The sequence below is a fragment of the Copadichromis virginalis genome, linkage group LG10 (assembly GCF_057382275.1).
Source record: "Copadichromis virginalis isolate Kocher_CV1m ecotype Utaka linkage group LG10, C_Virginalis_male_GT1.1, whole genome shotgun sequence".
Classification (NCBI taxonomy): Eukaryota; Metazoa; Chordata; class Actinopteri; order Cichliformes; family Cichlidae; genus Copadichromis; species Copadichromis virginalis.
This window is the reverse complement of record NC_140627.1, coordinates 13,904,758-13,922,409: the sequence shown is the minus strand read 5'-3', so window position 1 is coordinate 13,922,409 and position 17,652 is coordinate 13,904,758. Positions and strand designations below refer to the sequence as shown.

Here is a 17,652-nt window from a genome sequence, read left to right as displayed (position 1 = left end):
CCCCCGCGACCCTGAAAAAAAAGGATAAGCGGAAGCGAATGGATGGTTTTATAAAGTATTGGAGATATATTTTCATTTGTTTGTGTAACTGATATTAAATGATGCTTATAAATGTGTCTGAAGCGGATGTTTTCTTAACTTAGAAATAAATCATCTGTTTTTTTGCCAGGTCCTAAAATTCAGTAAATAACATCTCAGACCCAAAAAATAAATGAATAAAAATGCAAAAGGAGTGAAAACAACTAAGCAGACCTAATGAGTCAGCCTAACAACCTTTAGCAGTAATAATTTGAAGTAATCATTTTCTATGAGTTTCTCTCTCTCACACTCTCCTTTACAGCATTACTTCAGTTCACTGAGGATTGTGGCCAGTTCATTTATGCACAGCACTCTCAAGGGCTCGCCACACCATTTCAATTTGGTTGACATCTGGACTTTGACTGAGCTGCAACACCTGATTCTTTTCTGTTTCAGCCTTTCTTTTGCAGATTTGCTTGGAGAGTCTGAGATGTAGCTCTGAAGGTTTTTTGCAATTTCTCAGAGCACTGCACAATCTGACCTTTGGCTAAATTTGCATGCACATCCACTTCTTTGCTGTTATTTTTTTCAAAGTTTGCTTTTTCTTGTATTCACATTATATGTATCCATAATCATATTGGGCCTAGCGAATAGTGTGTGTATAGAAATGTTCTTAACCTGTCCAAGAAATAACTGTACAAGCGAAATTATCACTGGATTTATAAAATATGTACACTGGTAAAGTTTGTTCTTACCACCATGCTTATGTTGGTCAGTCAGAATCAATCTAAATCAACAGGTAATCTAAGGAGCTTGGAAAGAAAAGCCACTGGATTTCTCTAAGTTTATTGAAGACGTTTTACCTCTCATCCAAGAAGCTTCTTCAATTCTAGGACCGAATGGTGGACAGTCCCAGGTATTTAAGCCCTAGTTGTTCCTTAAGAGAGTCGTTTACCCACTATTGATCATGTTCCTCATCACATGAGCCAAGATGTGAAAAAGGGTGTGGGTCATTATCAGCAGAGGTTTCATGTGAAACCATTGTGAGGCCTTGTCTCATCATATCATGTGACCTACAGAGATCAACTGACACAAGGTGTGAGTGGGCGTTACAGCATCAGGGAAGGGGTCTCAAAACTGGACTGTAGGTGGCTGACAGTTGGTGTCTTAACCCACCGTCTCTGTTCAAAGATGGCCATTCACAGTGGACATAAGCTGTGTCCCAAAACGTCGGCTGCATCCTTCGGAGGACCCGGCCTTTGCGGGGGTCTGAAAACGATGAAGCCGGGAGTCCGCTGCTCTCGCCGGCTCGAGTGACCATTGAACCCCTGGCTTGCTATCGAGCTGGTGGGTAACAGACATCTCCGAAAACGTTGGCGCACTTTGGCAAATATGCGATGTCTTGATAAACCAAGCAGATATTTGTAATTTACACGGCTACTTTCTGGCCTGAAAATATGTTAAAAGTTTATTTTGTGACGCAGAAAGATTAATAAGACTAATTTTAAAACTTAGTAGCGGCCGCCATTGTTGGCAGCTGAAACTTGGCTGGGCTGCGCTATGAATTCTGGGATATGATGGGCCACGAAGGACACACCCGACACATCCTTCAAATTCGGGGAAATGAAGGACGCATTTGTCGGCCGCATTCGAAGGAGTCGACGAATTGGGACAGCCTTCGTCGCCTGGCCGTGACGTAATCAGCCTTCAAATGCGGCCTCCGGAGGATGCAGCCGACGTTTTGGGACACAGCTATAGATGGCTTCTTTCCATTTGTCTTCTCAGTCCAAAATGTAGACACTGGCATCCTCAAAAGAGTGACCTTTGACCTTTAGATGCAAATGTACAGCTGTAGTGTTGTCCTGTCGAGGTGGCTCTTCTGTGTTGTGCCATGCGTTTATCAAGTGGCTGTTTGGTTTCTCCAATGTCTGAGCACTCCTCGCTACACAAACCTGCTAAATAAGGAATGACAATGTTGTTGTGTTTGTCCTTCTGTTTCTCCCCAGCTGGTGTCTGACCTTCTTTGCTGATTTGATGAAAGCCCAATTAGGATAACCACATGTTTTAAGAGCTTTCTTTGCATTTGTGCGTTCCCTCTTTTTCTTTTCTGGCTTAGAGGGAACATTTTCTGCCCGGTGTTGTAGGGTCCTGATTACTCCAGGATTTTGTTCCAGAAGGTGGTGGGAGTCAAAGAGTAGGTACTGGCCCATGTGTGGGGGGCTTCAGGTAAACTTCACACTGCACAGTCCAGAAATGACAAACTCTTATCCTTTGTATCTTCCCTGGTGAACTTTATGTTTCTATCCACAAAGTTGATGTGAACAGTGAAGGCTTCCACTTCTTGGGTTTTGATTTTGACCCAAGTGTCATCCACATATCTGTACCAGTGACTTTGAAGAAGCATAAATGAGTCCAGTTGCTTTTCTTTCCAAGCTCATTTGATTACCATGACCTGTATGACTGAGAACCTACACAGACTAAATCAACAGGCTTGTGACAATCTGGATAATTTCCATTCGTCTATATAATGAAACATGTTTACTTAAGTGGAAAAAACCATAAAGTTGTTGTATGAGCAGGAAATAGGAGAAAGTCTGGCTAAAGAGAAAAAAACAATAGTGTCTGAGAACAAAGCCAGAAAAATCACATCGCAGCTAATGACAGTGAGACCAGACTCATTTTGAAGTTGCATTGCCACAGATCAGCTTCATTTATGTGGGATAAAACTATCCAGGCTGTTTAAGGTGCAAGCAATGAGTGAAAAACACTGTTGGATCCTGAAGGAATGTGTTCTCAGATAGATCAGATAGGCCCAGCAGCCGAAAGGAGGTAAAATGTCAAGCTGACTGTAAAGATGGGCTTAGGAAGAGTTTACCTCAGAGTCCTCAGTCCTTACTCCAAAATAAGAAGAAAAAGGGAAGGGAGGGGCGGGGGGATCACATGCAGGCCCCAGTCTCATTTCTATGGCAACCTGAATGCTATTATAGCACCTTGCCATTCATTATGAAAGGGCTTCAGTTGGTGAGCAAGATGGGGTGGGGAGCGGGACAGATAGTGCAATGCTGCATTTTCCTTGCTCACAGCCAGAAAACAGGAGGAAAAGTAATAAACCTGTAAAAGCAAAAGCTGCAACACGCAGCATAGAGCTGAAAAGTTTACCATTAACGACAAAAACATGACTATTAATGCAAAACGGCCAGTGACTGAATGGGTGCTAAAAATTCCACCATGACTTGAATTGATATTTGTTTTGCAAATTGGGTTTAAAACCAGTAACTAAATAGTCTGAAAAGAAGCATCTCAAACCTAAAATAGGTCATAACAGCAAAGACAGTAATTATCATGGAGGATGCTGTTAGCGGCTTCAGGTGGAAATGTTCTCCATTTTGCCAGCCTCGTTGTCTTTTCATCTTTTTTTCTTCCGCTTTCAGAAGGGTCTACAGCATGTTGAAATGTGAAAAATGCTTTAACATATTAAAATGATCTTATTTATGTATATTTTAACCAAAATTACAATGTCAGTGATTTGGCTTGAAACTTTACTTTTTGATAAAACTTACAGTTAAGGCTGGTGCAGGTGACCCGGAATCCTCCCGTAACAAATAAGTAAACATGAAAGCAAACCACAAGTGAAAGTTGTCTCAGATGAGAGTCAAACTCTGCTTTCCTGGTCAAAGGTGAGGTGGATTTGTTTTTAGCAAATAGCACTACTCTTATATGTTGTTTCAGGGTTGTGTCAGATTTTAAAAAGAGCCGATATAATCGGTTTGACAGAGGACTTGTTGAGTAGTCAAGACCCTAGGAAGCAAACTGTGCTTTTCTAAAGCGCTGACGCATGTTGATGCACGTCGACACCTGAAATCAAGGCAGCAATGTCAATGATCCACAGTCTGCTCACTGCGTGAGACAGCTCGAAAAGTAGTGAGTAACAGGATCTTGATCATAGTTTAGATTTTTAAAGTACTAAACCAGCATTATCAAAGGAAAACACTGCTCACAAAATAAAATGTCTTATATAATATATTTAATCCATGATAATACATAGTTTATATAGTAATACCTTAAATATCCTTTGACTATTACTGCATGCAACTGTGATCCACAGGCTCAGCACATGGACACAATGACCACAGCCAATATACAACATGAAGTAAATGTTATTAATTTATTTTTCATTTTTAATGCTCTTAAATAGCAAAAATAGTTTTATTTTATTCATGACATAAATGAAAACATAGTTACTCCTCACACCAGTTTGGTAAGTGGGGAACATTTTCCTTCCACTCAGGTGACCACAGTTCGAATAGCAGGATTTCACTGAACCACAAGCAAAAATACATCCTTTAGCCAAAGTTAGCAAAAACGATACCGAGCCCAAACTCTTTAAAGATAATTTGACTTGTTTAAACTCTACATGTAACTGAATACCGTGTGCTTGTGTAGGTCGTTAGTATAATCCATTAAGCCTACCTCAGTGTGGGGGAGCAAACTGCCCCTAATGAGTCCACATAAATAAAGTGCTAATGAAAGTGAAATAAGTCTAACTGCACTCAACAAATAGCCCACCTGCCATATCTCTGTTTGCAGGCACAGAAAGGTGGGCAAATGAGGCAGTTATTTGTGAAAGGACAATCTAAAGTAAGTCTTTACGATTCAGTAGGTTGCGAGTTTAGTTAAATACATTTCAGTTCTGGGAGCAGCGCTGCTGTTGCTAACTGTGAGAATACTTAGCGGGGTTAGTGTGACAGTGCATTAGCAGCCCGAGTCCATTCTCTGCGTCCCCAGAGAGACCAGAGCGGGCATATTAACATTCTCCTCAGAAGGGCCACAGGATCTGCCTTCAATGCCGTCTGACTCCAAACAAAAGACGGTGCGTGTGTGTGCGTGTGTGTGTGTGTGCGTGTTTGAGTGTGAGACGCAGACAGGCTGGGAGTGTGCATGTGTAACTGTGTGCAAGACGAGACAAAAAGGAGGGAGAAAGAACAAGAGAAAACCGTCTATAGGAGGAGGAGGTAAGTTTCAGTATATATTTACCATTGCTGGGTGTCTATAGTTTAATAATGTAACCACACTGCGTGCTGCAAATCAATGTGCAAGGAATATTTTCTGGTAAACAAGTCCTCTTTTGAACTTGTTTCTTTTCTCCAAGTTTAAAAAGATTAATTTCCGTAACATCTACAAATGAAGGACAAAATTGAAGATATCGATATAATGACCTCGCTTATATTTATGTTTTATTTATTTTTGACCAATCATTAAATCCACAACATTCACAACAACCTCTCAGACTCTTAAGCTTTTCTTTATTTTTTATTTTTGAGCAAAACTTTATATATATATATATAAAAAAACTAGAATTAGTTGCTATGCAAACTGTAACCAGGTGAATCATAAGCAACACCTCTTACTCATATACCGTTTCTATTTTTATTTAGGCACTTGTGTTTATGTAATGTTTTTTGATGTCTGTTTTTTTCAAACCTGGAACATGTATTGCTTTTATATACAAGCTGTAATATGTGAGTGGGCTTCCTTAAATTTAATTACATGGTATATGCCGGCGATGGTTTCTGGCATCATCGCTTCATACAGTACCAACTGTAGGCCACTGACTTCCTATGCATAACTCAAACATCTGGCCTTCATCACTCAGTGCCTGAAATCTTTCTGCATTCCATGTGCAAACTGCACCATGTCATGCAATCTATGTCTACTCTGCTGCTGTGAAGATAATTCACTGCAGTCTACCAGGAAAGACTAGTCTCTTCTCTTATTCATGACTGCAATATGTAAGTAATGCAGCAAATCACTAGCTTTGCAGTTGTTTAATCGCAAGCCAAAATACTGGAACACAGGACACTTTTTAAAAAAATGCAGACAGGTACACTGAAGGATATGAATATCGGCACAAACTTTAATGGAAATCCATCCAGTATTTGGTGACTTATGAATTTTAAAACCACATACACCTGTACATCATTGTGCTGGTAGCACTAGAGGAGAAAGTTAGGGATTGCCTGCAGATGCATCTTCTGGGAGAACAATGAATGTCAAAACCTTTTGGTTTTTGGTTGGTTCCTCACTGAAAATGAGGAAACATTGTATTCTGGGAGAAACAAAGTCTCAAGTATGGGTCCTCTGGGTAAGGAAATGGCACTTGTTAGCAGATTATCCTGTTTTCCAAAGATTTTGCATTTATTTCTGAAGGAGCAATTAAATGTGAACACCTGACAAAGGACGTTTGTGATTTCTACTTTATTTACTTTTGACAGCTGTGCATTATATATATGTAACAAGAAGGTGGGCCCAGATACACCTGTAACTCTTTTTAAGAAGTCATGCTTTGACAGAAAAAGAAGAAGAATGAATAGTTCATGTCACGTGCACAAACCTTGGGATTCTACACCCATTCCCAGCTGGGATTTACATACTTTTTGGACTGCAATTCTGGGAAATGGTGTAACGGATTCCAGGACAGTTGATTTTTTTCCCCATTTGTAGTATAAATATACTACAAATGGGGAAAAAAAGAACAAATGAGGCGCTCATTGTTGACCCTGAATGATCAACGTCCTCCGCTCTTGTCCAAAAAGAAATTCTTCCAATCGTTAACTGCTTACGTCATTACTCAAGCCGGAGAGTTGAGGGCTTTATTTCTGTTAACTGGATCATAAAAACATAGCAGGACAACTCCCAGGCTGATGAAGGCTCACTTTGGATTATAATGAATTATTTCATTGGACAGGCTCTCTGAACTTGTATTGTGATGTTCCAGTATGGAGCTTACCTTCCAGTAAGAAATTCATATTTGCTCTTATGTGCTTTCTGCATAAATTGGACTTTTTGACAGTGAATAATTCCTCTAAATGGGATTTAATCATGCAGCCATTCTTAGCTGATGGACTGCAAGTGTTCTGTATTAGCCACGTGATAGACTGGTAATGAGTCCACAGTATATCCTGCATTTTGCCTAAAGATGACTTGGACGGACGGATTTAAAATGCAGCAATATTGCTTCGGTATTGTTTCAGCGATCTGCTCTGAAGTCTCTGAAACTCCAACTGAATTTGAAATTTTAAACTAGATTAATAACATTCATGAAAACTATCAGTTGACTATTGTTTGCTTTTAATCATCAATTCAAAGTTAACTCTGCGTGAGACCTGGTAGCTCGATAAACTACGAATTCTTTGCTCTCTACGTAATACGCTGTTACTTGGTGTTTCTAATGATTCCGTCCTTACACAATGAGGACAACAAGCAATGTCAGCATTGATTATAGTCAACCATGATGCAGACGATTTAACTTTCTCGGCCAATCTCAGTCTGACTGAGTATGAATTTCACTCCCTGATAACAAGACGCGTAAACAAACAACTGCAGAAACGCAGAAGCATTAATATCCGAAGGTTTCAGAAATCAGACTGCCCGCAAATGATTCCTGACAAAGTATTAAAAGTACAAATTTTAGACGATCGGCATTTATAGGCCACACGTGTTCAGACAGCTCATCTGCCATCGAGAGCAACTAGGGGTTCAGTGTCCTGCCCAAACCTGCTCCACCACCTGCTCCACCACCTGAGCTCTCTGAATAGGCCAGAACTGCTGGTTCTGTAACTGTAACCGCCCCCAACTTATAACGAGCGTTCGTTCGACTGCATTTAAGCACCTAAAGATGGCGGACTGTGTATAAAAGTGGCCAAAATTATTCAACGTCATATTTCTGTCCAATATTTAAAGTATGAACGTTAATTGCATCTTGATCATTTCTATCTCATTCTAATTGTACCCTGTATTTCATAGGAATATCAGCAGTGATTTAAACTCTTCTTCTTTTTTACATTTTCTTCCTTGTTATACATAATAAATATTACTGTGATTTGCATACCTCTTGTAACCCGCTGTCCCACTCAGCTGGTGGGGCAAAGGGTGATCTTCACTGACCTGATGAAGGTAATCATAAGATAAAGGCTGAGAGCATTTTAACCCTGAAGCAAAGCAGCCTTTGACCTTATAAATACAGTATCACTGCAAAGCTACAGTACATGCATACCTAGAAGCAAGTAAAGTAAAACTGGCAACCTCCGATGCATGGATGTATTCTCCAGGGACAGCTTGTTTTCTTCACCGTCTTTATGATTTCATTAGCATGGTGTCTTCTTGGCATATAGTCTTAGAGGATTGAAGACCTTCTGAACTCACTGCTGTATCACTGTGGCCTCCACCTACACACTTCCACTTGTTTTGCACCAAAGCACAGTTAAATGCAGGAATAAGATTTCCATAAACTGGAATATACTTGCTGTGTTTGTATCCCGCTCTCCTTCTAATGCCCATGTTTTAACCTCATACTGTGAGTACAACAAAAATAATTCAAGGTAGAGTGCACACTTTTTAAATTATTTATGACTTCACTGTAACTTATTTATATTTGCTGGAAAATTATCTATTAGTTAATCTAATTGCGTTGAGACATGTGAAAGTCGTGTCCTCTGAGTCATTCTGAGCATGTGCAAAGCCTGCTCTCTGCACATATGGTTAAACAGCACAGTTTCTGCCAAACAGAATTAGGAAGACTTTCTTACCGACGCTTGATTCCTCTCTTTCTCTCTCACTCCCCTCCTTTCTCTTTCCCACCCTCTCTTTACAGCACACAAGCTCACAAAGATAGCATATACAGTATATGTGCTCAGGCATATGGGCTCTGGAGAGAAATATATACACAGAATAAGGGACAGATTGTGGTTATTGATTTTCTTCGACGGGAGCAATTTTCTTAAATCCTGCGAAGAAGACATGCCACTTTGAATCATTTGTAAATTTGTAAAATAACATTTCACTTATTTTTACTTGTTTTAATGGTGTACGGCATGTCAAGTCCTTAGCTAAATCTACATCGGGCATAGTGTGTGTTACAATGGTACAGATCTTACTGATGGTTTGAGAGATGCTGACAACACCGTCTGCAGCATCCAATCTGTGGCAGCTATTAAAGAAACACCCAGATAAAAGTTCCAGGTGCTTCTGTGCAGCAACGACATGCGTCCGGTAGCTGGTGCGCAGCACTGCGTTGTGACAAAGCTGCGCACAAACAGGAGTGGCATGGAAACAACCGCAGGCTGAGTTTGATGATTTGGTTTGAGTGCAGCAAAGGCAGGCAGACCAGTAGCACAGGCAGTAACAAGATGGCGGCGGTGTGCAGCAGCGAGTGTAGCAAGCTCTGTCCAGGGAGAGAAGAGACAGAAAGACATAAGCGTAACCTACTCAGGGCACGTAAGTGAAAAGTATAACAGTGATTTGGAGCCAGCCTGTTCCACAGGGTGGGGTGGGGCGGGCAGAGCGGCACCAGCACCTACAGGAGCACTCATAGGTAGAGGGGGGTGCGAGAACAATGGAATGGCTGCCTCCCAGACAGAGCTGCCGTACTGCAGTGATGAAGGAACAGGAAGAGGGGGGGGGAGAGGAATGGCACAGGAGGTAGACACACCTGCTCCTGCTGCTGTTGGAGCAGCTAGTGTAACAACCAGCAGACAAAGAGTAAGCTGAATTCAAGTCCTGCCTCTCATCTAGCGATCAGAGGGCATCTCAGGACTCAGAGTGCAGCAGTGAGGTCACAGCGTAAGGGGTGAGAGCAGGAAATGGCTGGTGAAGAAAGATATAGAGCTGATACATCTGCAGTTCCCAACATATACTAATAACTCACATTAGACACATTTATTCACATATTTAGAGATTTAAAAAAAAGTTTTTAAAAAAACTCTAAATTGATGAGATTTAAAGAGTTTTACAGTACAGTAAGTGCACAGTGTATGGTTTTGTAACTTACAGTATCAGCTCTTTATTCAGCACCTTTAAATCCACATAAACCTCAGGGAACTGTTACCTGCTGCTTCACTAAATCACTATCGATCCAAATATCAATAGTATTGATACCAGTATCGATGCTATTGCGCTGGTATTGGTATTGATCTGATACCAATACCAGCGCAATAGCATCGATACTCGTCTCTATCCTCTACGTTCTCTACGTAGCCCGCTAAATTGTGTTAAAGAAATAATTTCTTTAGAAATATATACCTCAAACATGCACTATGAAAAATGTGGGAACCTTTTTTGTTGACTGTCATATCTATTTTATTTAGAGCCTAAAGCACATTTAAACAACAGAGGTTGACGCTTCAGGGTCGTCAAAAATTTCAGAATGCATGAAAAGCTGAAAAGGTGTGTTTTACTGCGTTGGATAATTATCGTGGAAAGTAAAAATCAGAGTTATTTAGTGGTCATTAAAATGCATTCAGAATTATCACATTCTTCTCATAAATGATGACACACTGCTCTCCCCTCCACAATCTGCCTTCATAGATTAAAAGTATTGGTACTGTTACCGGCAGTATGCGGCCTGTATTTATTTGGCGTTGGATCAGTACCAACATTTTCAGTATCGCACAGCACTACTGCTTTGATTAAATTATAATCATGCATAGAGGACTGGTTAAAAAACATGGTGTGCCTACAACTGTGGGTGAATGACACCAATCAGATACAGTGCATACAGTATATAAATAAATAAATAAATAAATAAATAAATAAATAAATAAATAAATAAATATATATGGCAGAAAACAATCAAACACTCTACAACTAGTCATCTTTCTTCCTTCCTTCTCGCCGCCTGTCTAAACTAATCTTCCTTTCCATGTTTGTGCTGAACAAGGTGAACACTGACACCATAACCTACTGCTGCAAATGCACTGCTCCATGCAGGAACCCCCACTAAACTGAGAAAAAAAAATCACATTACCACATTTACATTTAAAAAACAAAACCTGAAGAATAAACAGACTCCCAGGAAAAACACTTAAAAAGTTCATGTTTGCAGGGTTCTAAGAAACATCGAGATGTGATTGAAAAGTCAAAGGTGAAAGATAACCAATGTCCATCCCTTTGAAAATTTGATCCTATTTCAGACTAGGAATTGATCTCCAAAGACTGGGACTGATAGACAAATAAACCCAACCGCATCAAAAGACTTGAGCTCACCAGCAGAGTTGAGCAGAAACAAGTGTCAATATGTAGCACGCACACCTGAAATCTACTGAATGTGCTAAAATAGTTTGCTGATTGCAGAGCTACAGTCAAGGATGTAGCACCCAGCATTATTATATAACATATTTTCACCAAAGCACCATTAAATGTGGATTCACAGTGGGAAAAAAGGGAGCCATTTAGTAACTGGTTTAAAGGTGAACCACATTTAGCTTCTACATGCTATGCAGGCATATACATAACATTTCCAGGTTGCTATAGCCCAAAATAGCGGTCACAGCACACCTAGGACATGTATGTATGTGTATCTTATTGCAACTATACAATCTAGTCATCTACAGCACTTTCACTATTCAACTAGATTTTAAATGATGAAATCCTAAATAGCTGTGTACTATTTAAATGTCTTTTAGACTTGTAAAGAACAGAAAATTACTCAGTAGTTTTATATGCATAGAAATATCTTTTCAATGCCCTGAAAAGACATCTTTTCATCATTCTCTTTTCAACTAAGTTTGAATGTGAAGGAACGCTTTTCTAAGTGTCTTTTCTTTCCCTCTGACCTAAAGAAGCTACTCTTACCTTTCATGTTTTAAAGTTGTTGAGACGTCTGTCAAAGTTGTTTTTTCTGCCCCTTTTCAATCAGTTCGTGCTGGGTGAGGTGTGATCATATTTGTACAGTTATATTTAGTCCAATGGACGCCCATCTAGGAATTAATTTGGATCAAATAGATGGACTAGATGCTCAAGCCTGATTTTCATTGATTGTTTTGGGGCTAAATGAAGGCCATGAGTGGCTGACCAGATGAGCTCAGAAAACAACGTCCATGTGCATCCAGTGTGTGGCGGGCATATTCTGTAGACACATGGGAAATCACAGTGTTGGGATAATACTGAGAATAAAAAGTGTTTTCTTATTCTAAACAAACTATTACAGCGAAAACGTCCTCAATATATGGAGCTGTCTGCAGCAGTGGATTCAAGTTAACAAAAGATAAAACATCTTCAAGAAATCAGCAAGTCAGATTTTACTCTACAGGGTAGTTAATTATTTATCAGCATGCTCTGCTTCTTTACCCTCATACAAACTTGGCTAACTTGCATCACATGCTGCTTGCATCCTTACTTCCAGCTTCATCCTCACACAGTAAACTGAAACCAGGCAGAGGACAAAAGCGCTCAATAAGATATGAAGTGCGTGACAATGCAAATGAGTTGCACATTTACAGAAGTCATTGCTCATTAAGAGTGTTTGACCGCATAGTAAAAATGCCCGATTTAATGAATCTCAAAATTCCTCAAGGATGCTGTATGGACCAAAAAAAAAGAAAAAAAAAGGCTGCTGCTAGAGTTAGAAATGGTGAAACACAGCTTCAAATTAAGGTTCAGAAAAAGAATCGGAGCTCAAAGCTACCTGTCCTTCAAGCACATAATCACATCCCATCCACGCAAATGAAAGAATGAGGACAAAACATCAAACAGTATCCCGGTTCAAATGCTGCTGAAGCTCCCTGGAAAACTTGCAGCAACTTCACAGCGGGTGAGGAGGAGGAAGGCGATATGCAAAAGGGGGACATCCAAGTATGAATAAAAGGAGAGGAAGAACGAAGCCGTTACTGCGTTCGCCGATCGACTACGCAAACAGACGCACGTTTGTGCATATTTTGACACAAAGGATGTTAGTTATAGAAAACATATAACATAAGAGGACTGTACGTTAGTCCTCAGCAGTTTGACACCTGAAGTTGTCACGCATGCGTCAAAGCAGGAAGCAGTTCTGCCACACTCATCCTACTCTCCAATGATGCCCATTGAAACACAGAACAAACTATATAAAAGCCTTTTAATGCACCTGAGAGCCGCTACAATTGTGCTTTCATCCATAGCTGATGAGGGGGTCACCTTATGACATGCACGCCAAGGTGTCTTACAATTCCCACTCGACTGTGTAATTCTGTTTTGCACCATTATCTTCACACTCGCTTGTAACAAGAAAAGAAAAAAAAACAGCGGGCCGAATGCAGGTAAGGGTAGGTATCGATGATATAATAGAAAAAGGAAGACGATTATTTTCATGAGGTCAAACACAAGTGTACTGAGCTTTCAGAGTCACGCTCTCACTAGTACTTTGTGCTGCTCTCAAGATAAGGCATGAAGAGCCTGCGGATTGAGTAGTGGAAATAAAATACCCTAAAGCACTGACTTTCATTTTGCACTTTGCTGTGTGTTCAAGTTATGCTGTTTATATTATAATTTTCCTCCCCGCTGCGTATAAATTACATTTATTTTGTCAACATCATGTTTCTTTAAATGTATGACTATACGGTTTATGACGCAGGGTTAAACAGCGAGGTGCGGTTCTTGTGTGGTTTGTCTATGCTAGCATGTGCAACATTAGTCACTGAGGGTGTAACCTAACTCACAAATTCCTCATTCATTCATTGTACCAAGGATTTTGTAAATGTGGGTGTTTTCACCATGTCACCCCACCTCATCTGGACGTCCCTCCCCCCTCTCAGTCACATGCCCCTTATACCCACATTTCTCTATCTATCCCACTCCCCCGCCCTCTCCCCCACCCAGTGCCCTGCACACTGTGCCTGCCTCTGGCTCTCAGACTCTCAATATCCTGAAAGAAACCCAATGTTCGTACTTTTCATTCCCTTCGCGCTTTATTTTTGCACTATTCGTGGATTAAATGAACCTTATGTCACCGTGTCTAGTTTTTATTAAAAATAAATAAATAAATAAATGAAAAGGCGAAACTGTTCCTTCTTCATCGTGCTTTGTGTCTTTCCGCCATGTTAAGCCTTTTCCTTTTTTTGTTCTGAGTTAGAGATGTGTGAGTGCCCCTCGCAGCTCCCAAGAACCCAACCCGTGCACATCACAGCAAAACGTCACAAGTTAGGGTCTCAGGGAATGAGAGAGGTACAGCTTGCTCTTTTTTTTTGGTCTGGCCTTTTCTGTGCAACGTACAGCAGATCATCTGCTGCACGAGCACTGTGGCTGAGACTGAAACAGCTCCCTCTATCCCTCGATTTGTGCGGTGCTCTACCTTAAGTCTCAGTTTTGCCCCTTAAGTCGAGTCTGGTCTCGGTAAAATGCACAACCCCACCATGCGTTAGCATTTAGCTCATCCATGATCACATTTACAAACAAAATCGTTATATATGAGTCAAAAGATCGATATGCATCAGTAAGCACACGCTGAAAATGTAATATAAAACCTAACCATATATAATCTTATGATAACTGAACAGACTCATGCTGTGCACACTGTACTCTAGCCATACACACCCAATCAGAAGCACTTTACCATCACTAATCATAAGGATAGCTCTGCCTCCCTGTCACAACCTGACCAAACCTAGAATAATAATCTGTGTAAAACATCTTTGATATTTTTCCAAACCCCGCACTGAGAACGCATACAGCAGCAGCAGCAGCAGCCAGATGACTACAGCAGCAGAGACTACAAATTGACGCCAGTGTCTCACGCTGATAAAAATACACCCTTAACACTAAAAAAGTCCAAGCTCCTTACCACTTACTCCCTCTATGCCAGTGAGATCTCGTGACATGCCAGGCTTGTCAGTCCTCTGAGACCGCACCTGTCAATCATGCCGCCTTGACTTTATGGAGGGAAAGCTCATTTGTCAGGTCGCAGAATAAAATCTGACTACCCACAAGATGAAGAGGAGGAGGAGGAGGAGGAATAAGAGGCTGGGAGGAGCGGTAAGATGAGATGCAAGGAAGGAGAAAAGAAAAAAGAAGATAAAACTCACCCAGCTGACCGAGGTGGCGGAGGCTGCCGCAGTCTTCTCTGTACGCCTGTGCCGGTCAGCCTAGCAAAGGGAGAGAGGATGTAGCAGGGCACAAATCGGAGAGAGAGAGGGGAGAAAAAAATGAATGCTGGAGAGAAGAATAGAGGAAGATTTTAGTGCTGCTAGCTCAGGCTTTGTTGAATGGATAATTCGGGCTAGCACATGAGCCTGCTCTAGCAGATTGCTGCCGTCTAGCCGTCTGCTGCTCAGACATGCAAGACTGTACCATGTGCAGCCAGAGAGAGAGAAAGAGAAGGAGACAGAGACATGAAGGGAGAGATGGCAGGGAGGGCAGATGTTGGGTTAACGATTTAATGTAGGTGAACATGGGGGGAAAAAGAGAATAGAATAGAAAAGCAGTGAGGGTGACTGAGACAACAATACATTTAGTATTACAGGGGAAGGAAAAATGCACAATAATAAATCAAAAACAATCCATGAAAAAGAAACCAGCATAAGAATTGAAAAAATATTCTGTTTAGCTTGGGTCCAACAGTAAAAATCACAAAAATAAACAGCAAAACCACAGCCCAGTAATGTTACACGTATGCTGACTAATACAAGAGAATAAGAGCAAATGACAGGAAGCCATCCAGAAAGAGAAAAACAGGATTTTAGAGAGTGATAAAGTAATATTTTAACCCCCCAGACGTCTGATTTTTAACTAAAAAGAGCTCTACTGCACTAAAGCGCATATTCATCGCCCCGCACATTCAATAATGTACAATCTCAGCTTTCCCCAAAGCTTCCCCCATATGAGTCACAGCTTTACATGAGAAATCAAAAACAAGAAGGATTTTCAGGTTACCGTCAGAATTTGGCAGATCTGGTTAGTAGCTGTGAAAAAAAAAAGACTGAGACACAGTGTGCCAAAACAGCGACAGGAGTGAATAATAGGAAAAAATGTGTAACGCCTGTTGCTGTAGTCCCTCTGCCTACTGCTGCTCAGCCCTTTCTCCATGTGACACTACTACCCATCTTTTTCTTCCTCTGTCTGTCTGTCTGTTCGTCTCTTGGCTTCATCTGTCTCATATTTTCTTTCTGCACTTGATTGGTGCTTTAGTCTCGCTGTATCACACCTCTCGGCCTGTGTCTGTGCCTCTGTATTTTCTTTCCCTCCTCTGCCTTCCATGCTTCATAGATTGCAGGCTCAAGTCCCCAAGGCTGAAAAACCGAAGAGCCTCTGCTTGCCCCTTTTTTTTCTGTTTGTTACATATAGAATCAAAACGGCAGTAGCAGTGTGGGAAAGGAACTAAATATCACCCATTCATTTCCCTCCCCACAGCTGAAATTACACAGACAAAAGGCCTAGTATATGGAGAAAGAGAGATAAGGGAAGGTAGAGAAATGAGGGAGAGAGACGTGAAGAGAACAAAAGCATACAGTAGCACAACGAGAAGGCAAAGACAGTCAAATAGGAAGTCACAGTTTTATCTTACAATGTCTCTTTCAAGCTCCTTTTTCATTTAAGGCAAACAAAAAGAAAAATCCTGCTCCAGTAGCATGTCCAGTATTCTGTTCCTGTGTCTCTCGCCCTCTGTGTCTGTGAGTGACTGGGTATTACAGCGTGCGTTTCATGGAGAAAAGGAGGGTGGGAACAAGAGAAAAGGAGGGAGCAAGAGAGAGTGAACGCACCAGTTCAGGGAGCTTCAAAGGAAATGTAACTGGAAGCATTGTGGTGTGTGTGGTGGTCTTATATTTTATCAGTATTAGTCACTGTAAAGCAGTGGAAAAGGCTTGTAAAAAAAAGAGGGGGGGAAGACACGAGACAAGATGGTAGGAAAGCGAGACAAATGGGGAGCAGAGGGAATTACCAGGGTTCTTCTGACGGACAGCGCACAATAGGCTGAGATCAGTGACAGCAGAAAAATGGCCTGTGTGGTCTCAACACTATCGCCCCCCAACCCTTTCCCCCTGCTGGTTTAAATAGGTCATTCTTTTATTTTGAAGTCAATTTAAAAATAATAAATCAGGCAGACAGTTCTCACTTCTTCAGCTCTCATTTACATTTTGCTGTATTTCTCTCTGTATCATTAGAGCCTCATTCTTTTCTTTCTTCTTCTTCGTTTTTTTGAATCGAAAATTCACTTTTAAGGCATCTCTCCTTGCTCGCGGACATCACATGTCACGATGTCTGAAAGGCATCACGTGCGCTTCAGTGCGGCAAAGGGTCCCTTCATTTATGCTCAGTTTTACTTCCACCTTGTCTTCGCACACTAACACGACAAGAGTCAACCGGGACTATTTATAGAAATTTCCAAAGAAGACAAAAAACCTGCACAGATTCCACAGCGAGAGTGGGCCGTGTGTGCTGGGTGGGGGGTCAGTCAGGGAGAGCTCCTTTATGCCTCCTGCTGTATAATGTAATGCACTACCACATGGCAACAACAAACCACCGAGCACAGAAAGAAGTGTGAATACGCTTTTCTAGAAGAAGGGCGAGGGGGAGAAAAAAGTAAGCAAGGATAATTAGGCACAGTGAAAAACCCAACAGTCGATTCACGTTGTATCTACTGTAACTGAATGCTTGCGCTCTTGCAAAAGCTGCCCCGTACCAAGGGCCCCTTCTTCATTCTGGCCCAAAGAGCTCCTTACCCCACCTCTTTCGAACCCGGTGGCCTTAGGACAGAGAGCATAGAGTTTAAGTGGAAACAGTCTTTCATCATCATGACACTCCCCGCACTACACATCTGTACACAGCAGCATACCGCACTACAGGAGTAGGATACCATCTCTAACCTAGCGGCGCTACATCCAGTGTCTA

The 17,652-nt window shown here is 41.2% G+C and overlaps 1 long non-coding RNA gene across 1 annotated transcript; it reads right to left on the bottom strand.

The window, feature by feature from the left end:
• Positions 1-5,270: 5,270 nt before the first annotated feature.
• Positions 5,271-17,278, bottom strand: LOC146700012 (uncharacterized). The gene is made up of 2 exons (XR_014922500.1): positions 14,850-17,278; positions 5,271-9,238 (listed from the first exon to the last, which is right to left on the bottom strand). It is a non-coding gene; the product is annotated as an uncharacterized LOC146700012 (long non-coding RNA).
• Between the last annotated feature and the right edge of the window lie 374 nt (positions 17,279-17,652).